This window comes from Canis aureus, chromosome 3, assembly GCF_053574225.1.
Source record: "Canis aureus isolate CA01 chromosome 3, VMU_Caureus_v.1.0, whole genome shotgun sequence".
Classification (NCBI taxonomy): Eukaryota; Metazoa; Chordata; class Mammalia; order Carnivora; family Canidae; genus Canis; species Canis aureus.
In genome coordinates, this window is record NC_135613.1 from 50622784 (window position 1) to 50640128 (window position 17345).

Genomic DNA, 17345 nt, shown 5'->3' on the forward strand with positions numbered 1-17345 from the left:
CCAGGTCTTGATCTCAGGGTTGTGAGTTCAAGCCCTGTATTGGGCTCCACTGTGCATGAAGTCTACTTAAAAAAAAATCCATATCTATCCCATACATTAGCCATATACAAAGGCAGAAGACAATGGGAAACATGCGTTTATACTGGGTAACATGACAAACCAAACAATATTCCAGGGAGACAGACACATCAGTAGAGGTATACTAATACCTATGTGACACCATTCAAGTTAAGCTAAATAACACAGAGCCTTCTCAGCACTGAAACCAAGAAGGCGTGACATGCCTCAAACTTAGAAGAATTCCCCATAAAGCACAGTGCAGATAAGTCCAGACTTAATGAATTCGCAAAAGCTAAGTCATAATTCTTCTTCACGAGAAAGAAGCATAATGCCTTGGGAAATAAGCAGAGAAAATGCTGGCGGAAGGCCAGTAATACCTTTCAATTCAGAGGTGTAGGTCCTGGCAGCAAGTGGGAGCATGTGGATAACTATGTTGAGAGACCCCCATTTCTCTGCAGATCAATACATTTACAGACAGCTGTGGACCCGTGAGGAAGGGCTGCAAGGCCACGTGTCAACCAGGAGACTCTTGTCAAGTGTCCCATGGTTTCCTTGAACCTTTGGCACTTTCTCCAAAACAGAGGTTTGGGCCTTCAATAGACAGAACTAGCAAAAAAGACAATTATTTGACAGCATAGACAAAAATAAACCAAATGAAAACAAATGGCATATTATATATATTGGTGACACAATTCAACATTGAGCTAATATTACTAATATTAATATGGCAGGACCCCTTACAAATAAATTGTAAGACAATTGACCCAGTAAAATTGGGTCATTATCTCTAAGTATATATATGCAATAATCACACACACACAGATTTAAAAAGATTAATACGTGAAAAGATGCTGTCTTTTATTAGTAACCAAAGGCATTGGTATAAACACTGAGATTTCATTTACCCCTTCAGTTGGCGCATAGTTTAAATATTATAATACTATAAAGAATATATATATGGCTGGTGGGGTGAAAATTGGACCAACTTTTCTGAAGGGCAGATTGACAAATATTTCAAAAGTCTTTGTAAAATGTTTTTTAACCCAACAGAGTAATTCCACTTCAGGGAATTTAAGCATTACAACGACATGGTACAGATTTACCTGTAAGAACGTTGACTGTAGTGTGGATTGCCAGGTGAAAATTTGGAAACCATTTCCAATCCTGACAGTACGAACTGATTTTAAAGGGTTCAAAAAACTCTATATAAATATGGCAGAGGAATATTGGATGTTCACAGAAGAGCTGCAAGACAAGCTTAAAATGCATCTTAAAACACTGCTCTATTCATACATGCCCATATGGAAGTTCAGGGATGCTGAAGTAGGTTTTCTCCTGGTGGTGCATTTTAATGTTCTTGTTTGTTTTTAAGAGCAAAAGGAATAAAAGTTTGTAAATATATAAAAATGGACTACGTGCCATTTCAGAAAAGATGGGCCAGGTGAGAAGGAAACCAGCTATTTCTGTGGGACCGAGCCCAAGGGGCCCATCACAATCTGCTCACAGCAAAGAAAACGTGTCAGCCTCTAGGCCTCACAGAGGGAGGAATTTGTTTGGTTTGGACTTCATTCACTGTGTCAAGAGAACTTATTCTCTTCCTGAGTGGCCCTTCAAGCTCTTACTGAAAATAGGAAAGGCAGTCTAATGGATAATGCCCTGCTTGCTCAAATGCTTAGCGACTTGAGTCTGTTGCTCTTTACTTTGGAGCTCGTTGTTTGGACTGCAATCGAATCAACCCTGAACAATGCATCTAACCAAACAAACCAAGGAGGTGCCGGCTCTGGACGAGGAGAAGCTTCTTGAGTGATGGACGGCTCATTGTCTGCCTCTTCAAGGCAGCTGAGGACATCTGCAAAGGGCAGGAGAGAGGAAAGGAGGAGGAGTTCTTTTTTTTTTTTTTTTTTTAAGATTTTATTTATTTATGCATGAGAGACACAGAATGAGAGAGAGGCAGAGACCCAGGCAGAGCGAGAAGCACGCTCCATGCAGGGAGACCGATGCGGGACTCGATCCCAGGACCCTGGGATCACGACCTGAGCCAAACGTAGACGCTCAACTACTGAGCCACCCAGGTGTCCCGGAAGAGGGTTTTTTAACGGATCCCGGGTGGGCAGCCCGGGCTGAAACGTGGAGCATACAGTCCCTGCAGATTTGAGCATCCGTTTCAGTCTCAAAGAATCCATTTTGAGCAAACGGAATTTTATAGATAGCAGCACTGGCCAGGTGGCTTATAGATCGCCTCACATAAAAAAAGACAATAGCAAGTGGCACAAGTTCCTAAAATCAATGCAACTTTCCTAGGTTTTATAACACAAAGTGTTTCACTGGTGTTATCTTACATCTTTACGGTAGGAAGACAAGGAAGCAAAGGGCAGAATTATTTTGTCTCTTCTTCAGATGTAGATTCTGAGCCTCAAAACTGTAAATGATTGGTTCAAGATCATGTGGGACTTCTAAGTGGCAAAACAAAGTGTTGTAAAATCCCAGAATAGGAGCCCCTGGTGGCTCAGTGGTTGAGTGCCTGCCTTCACCACAGGTCATGATCGAGTCCTGCATCTTCCTCTGCCTATGTCCCTACCTCTCTCTGTGTGTGTTTTTCATGCGTAAATAAATAAACAAATCTTTAAAAAAAAATCCCAGAAGAGGGCTCTTTCCATCTGTGTTGTTTAAATCACTCATTAACAGTGGGAAGGAAGTTATCCGAAGGAGCTTTGAATGCCCCAGGAAGGGACAGGAAGTGGCAGGGCAGTTGCAGGGCTACATTCCATTCAGGGTGGCATATACTTTGTGTTTGCATGACATCGCTTGACTCTACTCCCTCACTTTCTCAACTAAAATGTATTGATCACTTGTTATGTGTCAGAAATTGGGTGGGAGATCTCCTGTGTGTGCATATGAGCGTGTCCAGAAGATGGAGTGGCTTTCAAAAACAATCTCAAAACACGATAATTCAGTACCATGAAATGATCACTCTTTCCTATTACTACTGACTACAGCCTTCTTCCTAATCCAGAAGTATGTTTTAAGTGCTAACTCTGTTATTTCTAAATATAAATTGAAAAACCACTACTGACTGCAGACATTTCTACTGAAAGAGATTTTCAGCTTGTATTGTAAATTGTAAAGAACTTCAGACATAGGGTGCATGTACGATAATGCATCTAGCATGATTTTTTGGTGAATGAAGATTCATAAATGTTTAAATGACAGTTTCTCTGTAAGGCCAGATAGCCACAAGCAGAGGTTTCTAGCAACCTCTCAGAGACACTGCTCTCATATGAAATGATCCTTACCCTGGGTGCTCGCGTCGTGGCTTGCGGTAGCAATTGTCATAGTCATTCTTCATGCTTTCTTTACATGAAATTCTGATGGCACCATTTTTACATCATTTATTATATCAATGCATGAAAGTGGTTTTTTTTTTTTTTTTTTTTTTTTTACTTAGACGGATGTGTGGCATGAAGATAGCTGTAGACAATAGGAAAATATTAAATAATTTTTAAATGGCAAAAGCAATAAATACTTGTTATAGAAAATGTTAAAATATGTAGAAGTGGGAAAAAACAATTAAAATTATTTATATTCCCATAAGCCAGAAATACCACTATTAACATTTTTTTAAAGCAGACTCCATGCCCAGGATGGAGCCCAGCATGGGACTTGAATTCAGGGCCTTGAGACCTGAGCTCAGCTTAAGAGTTGGACACCTAACCAACTGAGCCACCCAGATGCCCTACTACTATTAACATTTTAATATGTATCTTTCTGCATTATACTCTATATGATACCTTAAACTCTTTTTTAGGTTAACATGTAGGCAAAAAAAAAAAAAAAAGTTCATTTGTTCATTTTTGTTGAACAAATTTTTGTTGAGCTTGTTCATTTTTCTATATATTTATTAGCATAAATTTCTGGTACTGGAACTATAGATTTAAAATTTGCAGACATGATAAAGGATTTTATTTATTTATTCTATTGTTTTAATTTCATTTTTTCTTTTTTTTTTCTTTTTTTATAAGGCTTTTAAAATACAGGTTGCCAGTTATGCTTCAAAAAGATTATATTTCACATTCTCAACAGTGGTATACACGAGAGTTGTCTTCCCAAACTTCAACCTGCACTGGGCTTCTCAAATGTTTGCCAATCTCATAGGGCAAAATGATTTTATTCACATTCAAATTTTTCATTTCTCTGATAACCGGCAAATGGCCTGTTTATATCCTTTATGGGCTTCTACCTGTGGCTTCTTTTTAAATTGGTCTGGATGACCTCTGCACATGATTGATCTTAACCCTTGTCATATGCAGCCAAGGCCTTTGTAAGTCTGACATTTACATTTTAATATCTTGATCTTTTCTTGCCAGCCTTTTCTCTCCTCGTGTCTGTCAGTTCTTGTTCCCGAGAAGCCATGGTTTCTTGTCCTGTGAAATCTAACATACGCCCTCTTCCTGGGCACATGCTTTATAACTTCCAGATGTCATTTCCTTTCCTTTCTGTGGCTCTCCTCTGTCTTTTCCTCATTTGACAATTTGTGCAAATTGTCAGGGGGGCTCTGTTGACCAGTCAGAATGGGCAGTTTGCATTTGATCCCATGATCCTTCTTGCCTCCACTTGTCCTGTAATTGAATCTGCTTCTCAAAGCCACCTATAGGAGGGCAGGTTGTTGTGTGCAGCTCCAAGTCCAAGCTTCCAGCCCCACGGAGTTGGGGTGCCATACCCTCTTAGCACATGGATATGTTTACCAGCCTGGAAGCTCTCTGAAGCCTCTACTATAGGGAGTCTTATGGAGTCTCCTTCATGTAGGCATGATTGATCATTAACTCCATTTCTTGCTCCTCTCCCCTCTTTGGAGAATGACAAGTGAGTGAGGCTGAAAATTCCAAGCTTCTAATCATGACTTGATCTCTCTGGTTTCTAGCCTCATGCAGAAGCCATCCAGAAGCCCATCCAGAGTCACCTCACTAGAGTATTAGATGCTCCTATCATCCAGGAAATTACAAGGGTTTCAGGAGATTTGTGCCAGGAATGGGGGCAGGGGCCAACATATACATTTTCTTTTTTTTTTTTTTAAGAATTTATTTATTTGACAGAGAGAGAGAGAGAGAGAAGGCATGAGAGCACAAGCAGGGGGAGTGGCAGGCAGAGGGAGAAGCAGACGCCACACTGCACGAGGAGCCTGACATCAGACTTGATTCGAGGACCCTTGGGATCATGGTCCTAGTGGAAGGCAGACACTTACCTGACTGAGTCATCCAAATGCCCCATACATTTTCTATTACCTCACGGGAGTATCAGAGGGTGTGTGACAATAATGAAGAGGATAGTTTCTTTCTTTCTTTTTTTTTTTTTTAAGATTTTATTTATTTATTCATGAGAGACACACAGAGAGAGGCAGAGACATAGGCAGAGGGAGAAGCAGGTTCCTTCTGGGGATCCCGATGTGGGACTCCATCCCAGGACTCCGGGATCACACCCTGAGCCCAAGGCAGATGCTCAATCACTGAGTCATCCAGGTGTCCCAAAGAGGATTGTTTCAATCAAATTGCATGTTAGACTACAGAGGGGCTAGGGTAGGGATACTACCTGAATCCGGGTATATTCACTTCCTTAATTAAAAGGACAGGTCAGGGGCACCTGGGTGGCTCATATGGTTGAGTGTCCAACTCCTGGTTTCGGTTCAGCTCATGATCTCAGGGTCCTGAGATCAAGCCCTGCTTCAAGCTCCACACTCAGTGAGGAGTCTGCTTGAGGTTCTCTGCCCCTCCCCTCCACTCACACTCTCTTTAAATGAATAAGGGATGCCTGGGTGGCTCAGTGATTGAGCGTCTGCCTTTGGCTCAGGTCGTGATCCTGGGATCCTGGGATTGAGTCCCACATAGGGCTCTCTGCAAGGAGCCTGCTTCTCCCTCTGCCTATGTCTCTGCCTGTGTGTGTGTGTGTGTGTGTGTGTGTGTGTGTGTACCTCATGAATAAATAAATAAAATCTTTAAAAGAAAGGAAGGAAGGAAGGAAGGAAGGAAGGAAGGAAGGAAGGAAGGAAGGAAAAGTAAGAAAGAAATGGAATCTTTAAAAAGGGGGGGGGGACAGTTTGAACGCTGTCCAGGTGTGATGGCCATCACACAACGATTGTGCCTCAAAGGACCCCCTCTGATAAAAAAAAAAAAAAAAAAAAAAAAAAACCTTGTCACATGGCACAACCTTGAAACAGACACATTACCATGTCTATACTCTCCTGAAGCCAGGCTTGTTCTAGAGAGAACTCAACCCCTCTCTTATGATGTTCCTCATTTGGAGAGCTAAGTGAATTTTAATTGTGATTTGTTTGATCATTATCTGCTTGGGGAAAAACAGCTCGAGCCCCTGAAGTATCCTGAGAACTTCAGGACTGGTGGGCAAGTTGATCTTTTCAAAGTAATGGTGTAGCGGAGGCTCTATAACCTGCTTTTAGCTTTGGAGAAAATATTCTTTAAATGGAAACAGATTGAGTGGGCAAATGGCAAACCTGAAGCTCTGGAGCTCTTCTTTCCCATTAGCCAAGGCTAAAAAGCAGGCCTGGAAATCCCTTTTCAAGAGCTGCCAATGACACAATTTCTTTTTAATGTACTACAAGTCCTTACGGGCACATGCTTGATTTCATTTTTTTCCCTCTGAATTTCTGATGTAAAGGAACCCAGTGCAACTTTTAACTTGGCCAACGTCTGAACACCAGACTGCTGGATTCCGGAGTACGCCATCGGTGGAATGCACTCTTTTCATCTCTCCTCTCTAAATCTACTTTTTATTTGCCTGCATAAAGGAATGAGAGTCCCTTTAATGTGATGTGGATAAAAGCCACAAGAAAGAGATAAAGCATGGAGCATGTACTGGGCCCTTAGGGGTAGACAGAGCAAGGAGTTTTGGATGGCTCTTTTCACCAAAGAAAGGCGCTTTGCTAGTTTAGACAATTACAGACAAGACAACTGTGGTTTCATTTGCATTAATTGAGGACTATCCCATTGTTTAGAAGGAGGTTTCACCAATGACATATTAAGACCGATGTGCATCTACAACCCACAGTCACATAGGTGATTATGACATCGATGGGGAAACAAATAACTTAAAACGTTGTTTCAGAGCTCTTTGCTTTTGGCTCTAGATGTTCGCCAGGATCACCAACCGTGGCTCAAAGCAGAGTGTTTGCCTGTGTTGCTTTTTCCAGATTTATTTTATCAAAGGCCAAGCATGTCATGCCATTGGCACGATGCTCTATCTGCTGGGCATATATTCCTCTTTAGCCGCTGCCCTGGTGTTCACTTCAAGGGCCTGATTGTGGATCTGCCCACTGTGACCCTCCCTTGTTTGACTATATTCTATCAGCCCTACTTACCGCTTTTAAGACCAGCAGAAGAAACACTTTATCCTTCTTGTTAAGTTTAGGAATGTGTCTTTTTCGCATTACATCAGCAGTAAGCACAGATGAGAATTTTATTAAGGTGGACAAAGCTCTCCCTTTATATCCTTTGGGTTCCAAATTTGAGTGGAGTGCAATGAGATCATATTCTATGGGGAGAAATCAATAAACTTCCACATTTTTTCCCAAATGCCTTCCTCTGTCCTGAAGCTTCCAGCGTCTACCCATTACATAGATGGGCATATGGAGACTTGTGAGTCTAGCGATGTGATAAAACCCAAAGGGAAGGTCCTAGCAATAAAATCCAGGAGAATTTCTAACACCCTATTAACGAGCTGCAAGCCTAGGGCTTAATGGAAAACCAAGCCCCAATAACTTTTACCTTTCATTCAAATTAGGGAGAAGCTATTTTGACATTTGTATAGCCCCAGAGAGATCCCGTGCTTGTGAGCTGGGCTTTAAAGTATTATTGGACATGCTCCATTGAGTCTTAAGTTTTGGGCAGCGTTTTGCGGAAAAACAGAACATTCAACACATTTCTCTGAAAATCGCCCTAGCGAACCCCAGGCTGCGCTGTGAAAGCACCTTGGCCTGGCCTTCTCCTGAGCCTTATTCGCAGGCTCCAGTAAACAAGCCTACCCCAAGGACTCCGACCACAAACAAAAGTCAAGGGGGAGGCCCCCAGAAGGGCCCTGGCGTCTCCAGATTTCCAGATTTGGGGTTCCGTGCGCGGAGTGTGAACTCTCTCAAACGCGCTGTTCCCGTCCGTCGGCCTTTTTGAGGAGGGAGATTTGTTGCTGGATAATTCTAAATGACCATCGTCGACTAACAAAGCCATCCTATTTAGACGTGGGCAGATGAGCCTGAAAATGGGTGGTTCAGGCAGATTTCATGAGGCCTAATAAATCTTCAGTAAATTGCAGCTCATCCCCTGCGCCTCCCCTCGTGCTCTCTTTGTCTTGCAAATACACATTAGGCCCTGCCTGGCTTCACGCTTTCAGGCCCCTCGGAGGTGAGATCCCTACAAAGCTGCAGATGTGGACATGGAGGAGACCTTTGCCCCCAAATGTTGGCCATTAACATTAACGTGGCCCACAGAAGAATTTTACTATGGTTCCTCGACTCAAAAGAGCCCCCCACTCACCACTTTGGAGCTTGGAGCAACAAGGAGAAGGATAGAGGAGGCCGCTGTCTCTGTGTTTAGAAATTGTATGTTTTCAATTCCCAGGTTTCACATAGCCTGAGAGCTCCAGGAGCAACACAGTCAGGGTATTTAAAGTCTGGCATAAGGAGTGGTGAGAAGTGAAAAGTTAATTACCTGCTACCCGACGTTTCGATAAGCAATATTGCATCGCTCACATGCGCTTCGGGAAAACGTCTGAGCGTGTCCTCGCCTGCGGTCACCTTTGAAAAAGAAAAGCACAGACAAACGGGACTTAACCGACCTGCAGGTTCCTTTAGGCAAGCTAAGTAGGAAACTGGGAAAATATACGTGATAAAGAACTCATTTCCTTAAGGCATAAAATATACTCTTATAACTCAGTAAGAAAATGAATAATTACCCTGTGGGGTGGGGGGGGAAATGGGCAGGGTATCTACAGTAAGGGCCTAAGAACAAAAAGAAAAGTAGTCCATGAAACAGGACACTGTTGGTGGAATAAATATAATATCAAACAATGAGCGATGAGATTTCTCCTATCAGATTGGCACAGACTTGGAAGCTTTACTAATACCCAGTGCTATCGAATATGCACGAGAGCAGACAATGTTCTTATAATTCTGGAGGGAGGATGTATTTTTGGACAGCAGCATGAATACTTCTCAAATGAAACATGCGCACAGCCTTTGACTCAGCAACTCTGCTACTGTGATTGTTCTTATTGATATGACTTTGTACACGTTTACAAATAGATGTACCGGAAAGTTTAATTGCAAACAGTAATAGGAAAAAAGAAGGGAAAGTCTAGATGTACATACATAAGAGAGAGTTTACTTTTTTGTTTTATTATTAAAGGTTTTGTGTGTGTGTGTGTTTTGTGGGGGTGAAGGGAAGGTGGATGAAGGGAGAGAGAGAGAAGGAGAATCTCAAGCAGGCTCCCCACTGAGTGTGGACCCCCGCAACATGGGGGTCGATCTCATGACCCTAAGATCATGACCTGAACCAAATCCAAGAGTCAGATGCTGGACCAACTGAATCACCCAGGTGCCCCCAATAGGGAGAGTTTAAGTAAGATAAGAATCTCCATGGAATGGAATGCTATGCCTTTGCTCAGAATAAAATCCATGGGACAATTTGTAAAGCTGGCTAGGATATTAAGGATTTTTATTCCCAGAGATTCCCTCACAGCAGATACCTGCCTCCATATTTTATATATAGATATAGTGACTATTAACTGTTGCAGGGGACCCCCCCCCCCATATGGCAGTAAGGAGAGCTGACTCTGAAGTCAGCTTTCTTGGCTGAGAATTTTAGGTCAGCCACTTTGTCTTGGAGTGAACCTAGACAATATGCTTAAGCTCTCTAAGTCTTAAAAATATATAAAATGAGGGCGCCCGGGTGGCTTAGTCAGTTGGGCGTCCAACTCTTGGCCTCAGCTCAGGACATCATCTCATGGGTTGTGAGATCAAGCCCTGTGTCAGGTTCCACATGCATGCATGCTCTCTCTCTCTCTCTCTCAAAAAAAAAAAAAAAAAATCTTAAAAAGAAACATACACACACATATATAAAATGATAATGATGCCTTTCTCGCACTGCTATCTTAAATGAAATAATGTATATAAAATGTTAAATTCAGTGCCCTGCCCCAAAATGTTCAGTAAATGTGAATAGATACTATGTTACATGCTCTGTTTAAAACGTCTGCAGAGCTTTTCAGGGATGCACCTACTGCAGGCAGTCCTTAACTGAGATGATGTACCTGAAAAGTGTACAATGCAGGTGCATGGAATGGCGCAAGGAAAGAGCACCTGGTTTCTCAATAGTCCTGGGAGATCATAAAGAGAGATCTTGCCCTATGAGAAGGGGTGGTTGCAGACCACCTCCCTTAAAGCTCACACCCGTGTGTTAAGCTGTGGCCAGGTAGATGAGAGGAGATGGGTGGGAGGGAGGGGCATCACATGGATACAAGAGCAGGGGCTCAGACTCGGGGCAATTTGTTCTGGGATCCGGGGAAGGAGAATCTGACTGGAGTTGGAGTAGGCTGTTAATTTCCCATTCTTCGACACTTTCCAAGCCAATCTAGAGAGAATAATTCATGTCGGGAAAGCGGCCTGTGCCTTGAAAGGGTCATAGCTACTAAAGATGCTCCCCTTCCAACAATTCTCACAGAGTCCGCCCCCTCGGGGCCATGACTAAGGGATCTGGAGGACAGATCCCAGGCACCAGCCATGGTGACAATGGTGCTGTATGTTGCTGATTCACAGTTACTGTAACTGGTGCCAGGCAAGGCACTTTTTCTGGACAAACAGTGGTGGTACCTATGCCAGAAACAAGGTTCTATGTACTAATATTTTGATTTGGGAGTATGAGCCTGTCTCAGCCACCCAGTGCTTCTTCCTATGTCCATCTCTTTGCCTACATATTAGACTTCCGGATTCTGCTACGGCTTCTGAAGGTCAAGTCTATTTGAAACTCTGAACAGGATTAGCACACACTTTGCAACCCTTTGCTGGATGTGAGCACATCTCCCCCTACCTTGGGCTGTTCCCTTTCTTGAAACCTCACATTTTCATTTCCTCACTCACATCTACACGGTGCCCTCTGCAACCTTGTCCCACAAAACCAATGCCCACCTTACCTTTATCTTTTCCCAAAACACTTCCTCAAACCTCCCCTATTGGTCACAGCTCAGGAGTGCAGGGGCCACTGTGCCATGAAATCTAGCAAATTCCATGCTTTCCTTTAGCCTCTGTTCTTCCATTGCCCCCAACCAGGGAGATAGCAAACTCAGGAGAGAGCCTGACCAAAACCTCGACAGGGCAGCCCTGAGCATCTTCTGGAAAAGGAACTTGCCACTGAGTCACAGGTAAGCAAGGGTTTGAAGGGTAAGCAAGGGTTGAACTAGAATACATTTCTTGATGTGCTGTGCTTTCTGCAGGACCTGTGTGTGTAGCTTGGCCGCTGCTTCAACCTTCAACTTCTACAACCCCACCAAACAGACAAGACACCAAGTTCTAGAATGGGAACTGCAAACCCTCCTGCATTTGTACCACACCTTCTTCTCTCTTCACCTACAGTGGAAGACTCTCCCCTTCATCATTCTGATTCTGACTCCTTCCTCTTTTTTCTTTTCAACGGACCTCATCTCTCCTCTCACTCCCGTACTCTGTCCCTCCTTCTCTATCCTATGCCCTCTGTCTCTCTTGCCCCCCTTGCTCTCGGCCTTCAATATTCAAACAAGCTCCAGATGCCCCCATTTTCATGAACTCTTTCACTGTGTCTTGCTTCCCCGGCTTTCCTAAACAATTGTAGATGCACACCATCCCCACCTCCTCTTCCATCCAGTCCTGTGCCATTCATTTCTGCGCAAACTGCCTTGGATACAGCCAGCAGTGTGCTCCATGTGGCCAAATGGGAGAGATTCCTCAATTTTTATTTGTGCTCTCAGTTGACTCCTCCATTCCTCTAGAACAGTCCATTCTCCTGGCCTCCATGATGTCACAATCTTCTGATTTTCTCCTATTTCTCTGGTGTCTACTTCTTGATGGACTTCTCTGACTCATCTACTCAATCCTTAGAAATTGAGGCTTGGCCTCCTTCTTATTCTATACTCTCTTTGGGCAAGTTTTCCAGTCTTTCACATTTACACATGCTCAATTATTGATTGATTGATTGATTAATTGATTGATGTGTTTATGTATGTATGTATTTCTTTATTTTTTAGAGAGAGAACCTCAAGTAGACTCCCTGCTAAGTGCAGAGCTCATTCTTATGACCCTGAGATCATGAACTGAGCCAAAATCAAGAGCCAGACGGTTATCCAACTGAACCACCCAGGCACCCCCTCATATACTCAATTTCTAAAATACTACTCTTATTACCACTATTAACAATACAACTAAAATAAGATTTAAGTTCTTGGCATATGTTAGCTTTTCAGTCATTTATCATGAGGACTCTATATGAATATTCTCCATTACATTAAAAAGGAAATAGGCATGGAAGGGTGAGGAAATTTGCCCAAGGTCCTACAATAAGTTATGGGGCTGAGACTCAAACCTGGGCTACCTAACACGAAATAATCTTAATCATCGCACAATATTGTTGGGCTCCCAAGTTCACATCCCTAGCCCCAATTTATATCTCCAGTCCAGACAAATTTCCTCACCCTCTTTTGAACTTCTAGTCATGTAATAATAAGCTGCCAATGTGCCATCTGCGTCTCTGAATCATCTCTACCATAACGTGCTTGAAGCTGAACGCTGAATCGCATCCTCCCCCAAATCTCTTCTATGTCTGCATCTGTCTTGATTCTTCCATCTCAGTGGATCGCAGCCCATTGTGTCAGTTGCTTAAGCATCTTGACAGCATCTTCTGTCATCATTTATCCAAAGTGAGAGGCGGAGACAGAGAGAATTCTCTCCCATCTCATTCCTCTCTCACCTGGACCATAGTTACAACTTCCTAACTAGTTTCTCCTATATCCTCTCCAGTCTATTTTCTAGCAACTAAATGATCTTAAAATAATGAAAATCAATTATGTTGTTCCCTGTGTAAACTCCCCCACAATGATTTCATGATAAAGTCCAAAATTACTTCCATGACCAACTGTGTTCTCTGTGACTTGGCTTCTGTCACCTTGTTTCTCAAACTCTGCATGACACCAGTGACCCTGGTGTCCTGTGTTACTCCCATGTGCTTTTCCTACCTCGGATGTTCTTTCTTCCGGATCTCTTGTCCCTGTAGCAGCCTGGTCACCCACCCCCTCAGCCCCTGCTTCTTGACCTTGGGGACCCAGTTGGAATTTTTTCGTCATTGGATCTCATTGTGCCTTGAAATTCCTTTCATAGCACTTACCACAATTTTAACCTCATATATTTATCCACATAAATAGATTTAATACTGTCTTTCCTAAGAAACTAAGTGATAAGAGCAAGGAATGAATCTCTTCAGGGGCACCTGGGTGGCTCAGCAGTTGAGCGGCTGCCTTCAGCTCAGGGCGTTAACCCTGGGGTCCTGGGATCGAGTCCCACATTGGACTCCCCACAGGGATCCTGCTTCTCCCTCTGCCTGTGTCTCTGCCTCTCTCTCTGTGTCTCTCATGAATAAATAAATAAAACCTTAAAGATAAGAAAAGAATCTCTTGATAACTTCTGTATCCATGAAGCATAGTGTTTAAGAGGTAGTTGACACTCAATAAATATTTGTTGACCAGATAAATCAAACGAAGGTATGATAGGTGTACCAAGCAGAAACATCAAAGCCTTGAGCAAGGTCTAAATCAGTCAGGGTCTCCAGATCAATCTATGCTGGTGCTCCCACCCCAGCACTTGTAGGCAATAGCTTTGTCTGTAAATGGGAACAGTTTCTGGCAAACGGGTATTGAGAGTATTAAATTGCAGCATATACGAAAAAGCATAGTACCCTGTAAATAACTGGTCCTCAGTAAAACGCTGGTATTCTTCCTCACTTTCTGTTGCTCTCCAGCAACTGCTGCTATGCTATTTAAGAGGCTACATAATAAACAGACAATTTAGAAAAGTATCATCTATACGGAGACTCTTAGAAGCTGGAGGTGGAATTAAAGGCCTTCCCTTGACCAAAATGGAACACACAGGGTCTTTTAGAACTATCCCACCCAATTCTTTGTTTGGAACAAACAAACAAACTTCCTTTGTACTCTCTTTTCAACTGGATCTCAGCTTAAGAGTAATCTAGGAGATCTAAACCACACGTAAACCCTGGTAAGTAGATAATGGTCCCCAGCAACTGTCAGTATTTCTGGAAAAGGAGAAGATCAAACATGAAAAGGATTTTCTCCTCTAAAGCTCCCATATACGAGCTCTTCTCATACTGCATCCTGTTGGGTAGTTACAAGAGCTAGACTAGGAGCCTATGTAGGCTTCTGAAAGATAAACTTAAGATAGCATGATTGAGTGTGGATTTTTCCCCCTTATTAGTCTTGTCAGACTCCAGCTTCTAAATTTATGGGGGGAAATACTGATATCTAATGGCTTTAGGAAATGTTGGCTGGAAACATGACCTCCTCTTGGTACAGATCTCGCCATCAGTTAACTACTAATTTAAGATTCAGCGAAGGGAAATAAATTCAGATCTCAGTGACAAAAATTGCCTTTGGGGTCTTTCATCTTTGTTGTTAATGCTAATGGCTAATAAGGGGTACAGAATCCTTAACCCAACTCTGTCATTTTTATGGCAAAGGGCAAATGGAACACCCTGGAGCTTTAAAGCCGAGACACTTCAGTGATTGTTTGTTCTTTGCTGTTTCCACTGGATAGTTCACTTCATTGCGGCCTGTCCGCAGATACCACTTCTCATCGGGTCTTTGGTGTCCAATGTCTCCCTCTCCCAAGGAAAGATGGTTGCCCTCCTCATCCCAACTCATTTCTTTCAGTGAGGTGACACGTAAAGGACACAGCCAGCATCTGGCATCTCCAATTCTGTAACGAGTAATTGAGAGTGATATATCAAAATAAAGATCTTAGGTTTCTATTCCAATCCCACATAGTGAAGGGACTTCCAAGGTTACACAGGTGGCTCATGGCAGCGAGGAGGATGGACAAAATGTCATGGACTATCCATCACTATGGTTCGTCTGAACTCTTTCCCATCATAAAGATCAAAAATCACTAACTACTCTTGTAATGGCAGCAAAAATACTAAGATTCGAACACTAAAAATTATCTGAGAGAAACACTAAGGGTCACCCACCATTTTGTTTGTTCCACAAATTTTTGAGCATTCACCACATGTTAGGTACTTTTATAAATGCTTAGAATGCATTGATGTGCAGAACAATACTTTCTTCCTGTGTGCAAGCTTGCAGATAATAGGGGTGTGTGTGTGAGCAACAGAGAGAGATGGAGACAGAGAAAGAGAGAGAGGTGAGAGAGAAGACAGCCCAGAAAATTAAACAGCATATGTAACTTAAAGAATCTGTTAGAAGGTGTTACCAACTACGGGAGGTGGAACCTAGAACAGGATGGTGGGAATCCAAGCCCAAAGGACATTATGGTTTTAACGACGACGATCAGGGAAGGCTGCAGTGATGTTATAGCAGCTGCTCAAAGGTAAAGGAGTTACTTGAGTGGGTATTTAGGGAATATGCTCTCCAAGCAGCCAGGGAAAATGTTCACATAATGAAAATTGCCTCTAAAAATGCAGCTGATGGTCCTTGGGGACACCAGGATGACCCAACTGTGAAGTGTCTGCCTTCAGCTTGGATCATGATCCTGGGGTCCTGGGATCAAGCCCCACGTCGGGCTTCTGCTCGGTGGGGAGTCTGTTTCTCTTCTCCTTCTGACCCTTCCCCTGCTCTCTCTCAAATAAATCAATAAAATCTTTAAAAAAAAAAATAGAAAATAAAAATGCAACTGACCTTTCTTAAGATCCCTTTGCCTTTTCTGTCTCTCTTCTCCTCTATATAATGTCAAGAGACTGTGCATTCGTGTTTTCAGAAACATAGAGGAAAGACACAAGGCATTTAACTACTGCTTCTAATAGGATTTTATCATTATAGGCAGTTGCTTGTGGCTGCACAGAATGTGTGTGACTGGCAACCCTTTATTATCTTCTATATGCCAGGCATGGAGAGAGCTCATTCGATCCCACAACCGCCCAAAGAGTGATGGGTGCCGTCTCCACATGATTAGTGGTGAAACCAAGATTCACGGAAGAGAAATCACCCACCCAAGTGGACATTACTCTATTTTCAAACCCTACAGCCTCCCCCACCCATTCATACTAAGCTTCTCTCTTTTTAAAAAAATTCATTAAATATTTAATATATATCTTAATATATTAAATATTAAATATAATTATTAAAATATTTAATATTTTAAATATTTAATATAAATATAAATAAAATCATAATTTTAATATTTATTATGAACATTATTTTCTATTTATATTTAGAACTTTTAGAATATTTTTTTAAACAACTTTTCTTTTTTTTTTAATTTTTATTTATTTATGATAGTCACACAGAGAGAGAGAGGCAGAGACACAGGCAGAGGGAGGAGCAGGCTCCATACACCGGGAGCCCGACGTGGGATTCGATCCCGGGTCTCCAGGATCACGCCCTGGGCCAAAGGCAGGCGCCAAACTGCTGCGCCACCCAGGGATCCCTAGAATATTTTAGAATAACATAAATATTCTATGTTATTATCACCCTGATGATTCTACATTATTGTTTTAAAGTATTTAGAGATGTATAAAGCACTATTCTGCTTCTTAACCCCCCGGGTTAAGCAAAAAGTTTTAGCTCTTCTTTGTTGCACATCTTTCCTGAAAAGTTGTATGTGTGAATGAAGTCGTGAGTTTTCCTCCACAATACTGCATTTAAGGTATGGGGAAAGGAAGTTAATTCAGATCTCAGGGACGCCTGGGTGGCTCAGTGGTTGAGCGTCTGCCTTCAGCCTAGGGCGTCATCTTGGGGTTCCAGGATCGAGTCCCACATCGGGCTCCCTGCATGGAGCCTGCTTCTCCCTCTGCCTGTGTCTCTGCCTCTCTCTCTCTCTCTCTCTGTCTCTCATGAATAAGTAAATAAAATCCTTAAAAAAAAAATTCAGATCTCAGAGGCGAAAGTTGTTTGAGATATCTCTCACTTTGAGTTACATAAATGATTTTTTCTAAACAGAAGCCATCTCCTTGGTGGCAGGGACATTAAGTCCAAGTCACGTGCTAGAGCCTTCAGAATTATCTACTGTCTGGAAT

At 42.5% G+C, this 17345-nt stretch overlaps 1 long non-coding RNA gene across 1 annotated transcript; it reads right to left on the bottom strand.

Moving 5' to 3' along the window:
- Window positions 1–953: 953 nt before the first annotated feature.
- Window positions 954–12086, bottom strand: LOC144305326 (uncharacterized). Its single transcript, XR_013372374.1, has 4 exons — window positions 11939–12086; window positions 8769–8854; window positions 3354–3528; window positions 954–1909 (listed from the first exon to the last, which is right to left on the bottom strand). It is a non-coding gene; the product is annotated as an uncharacterized LOC144305326 (long non-coding RNA).
- Between the last annotated feature and the right edge of the window lie 5259 nt (window positions 12087–17345).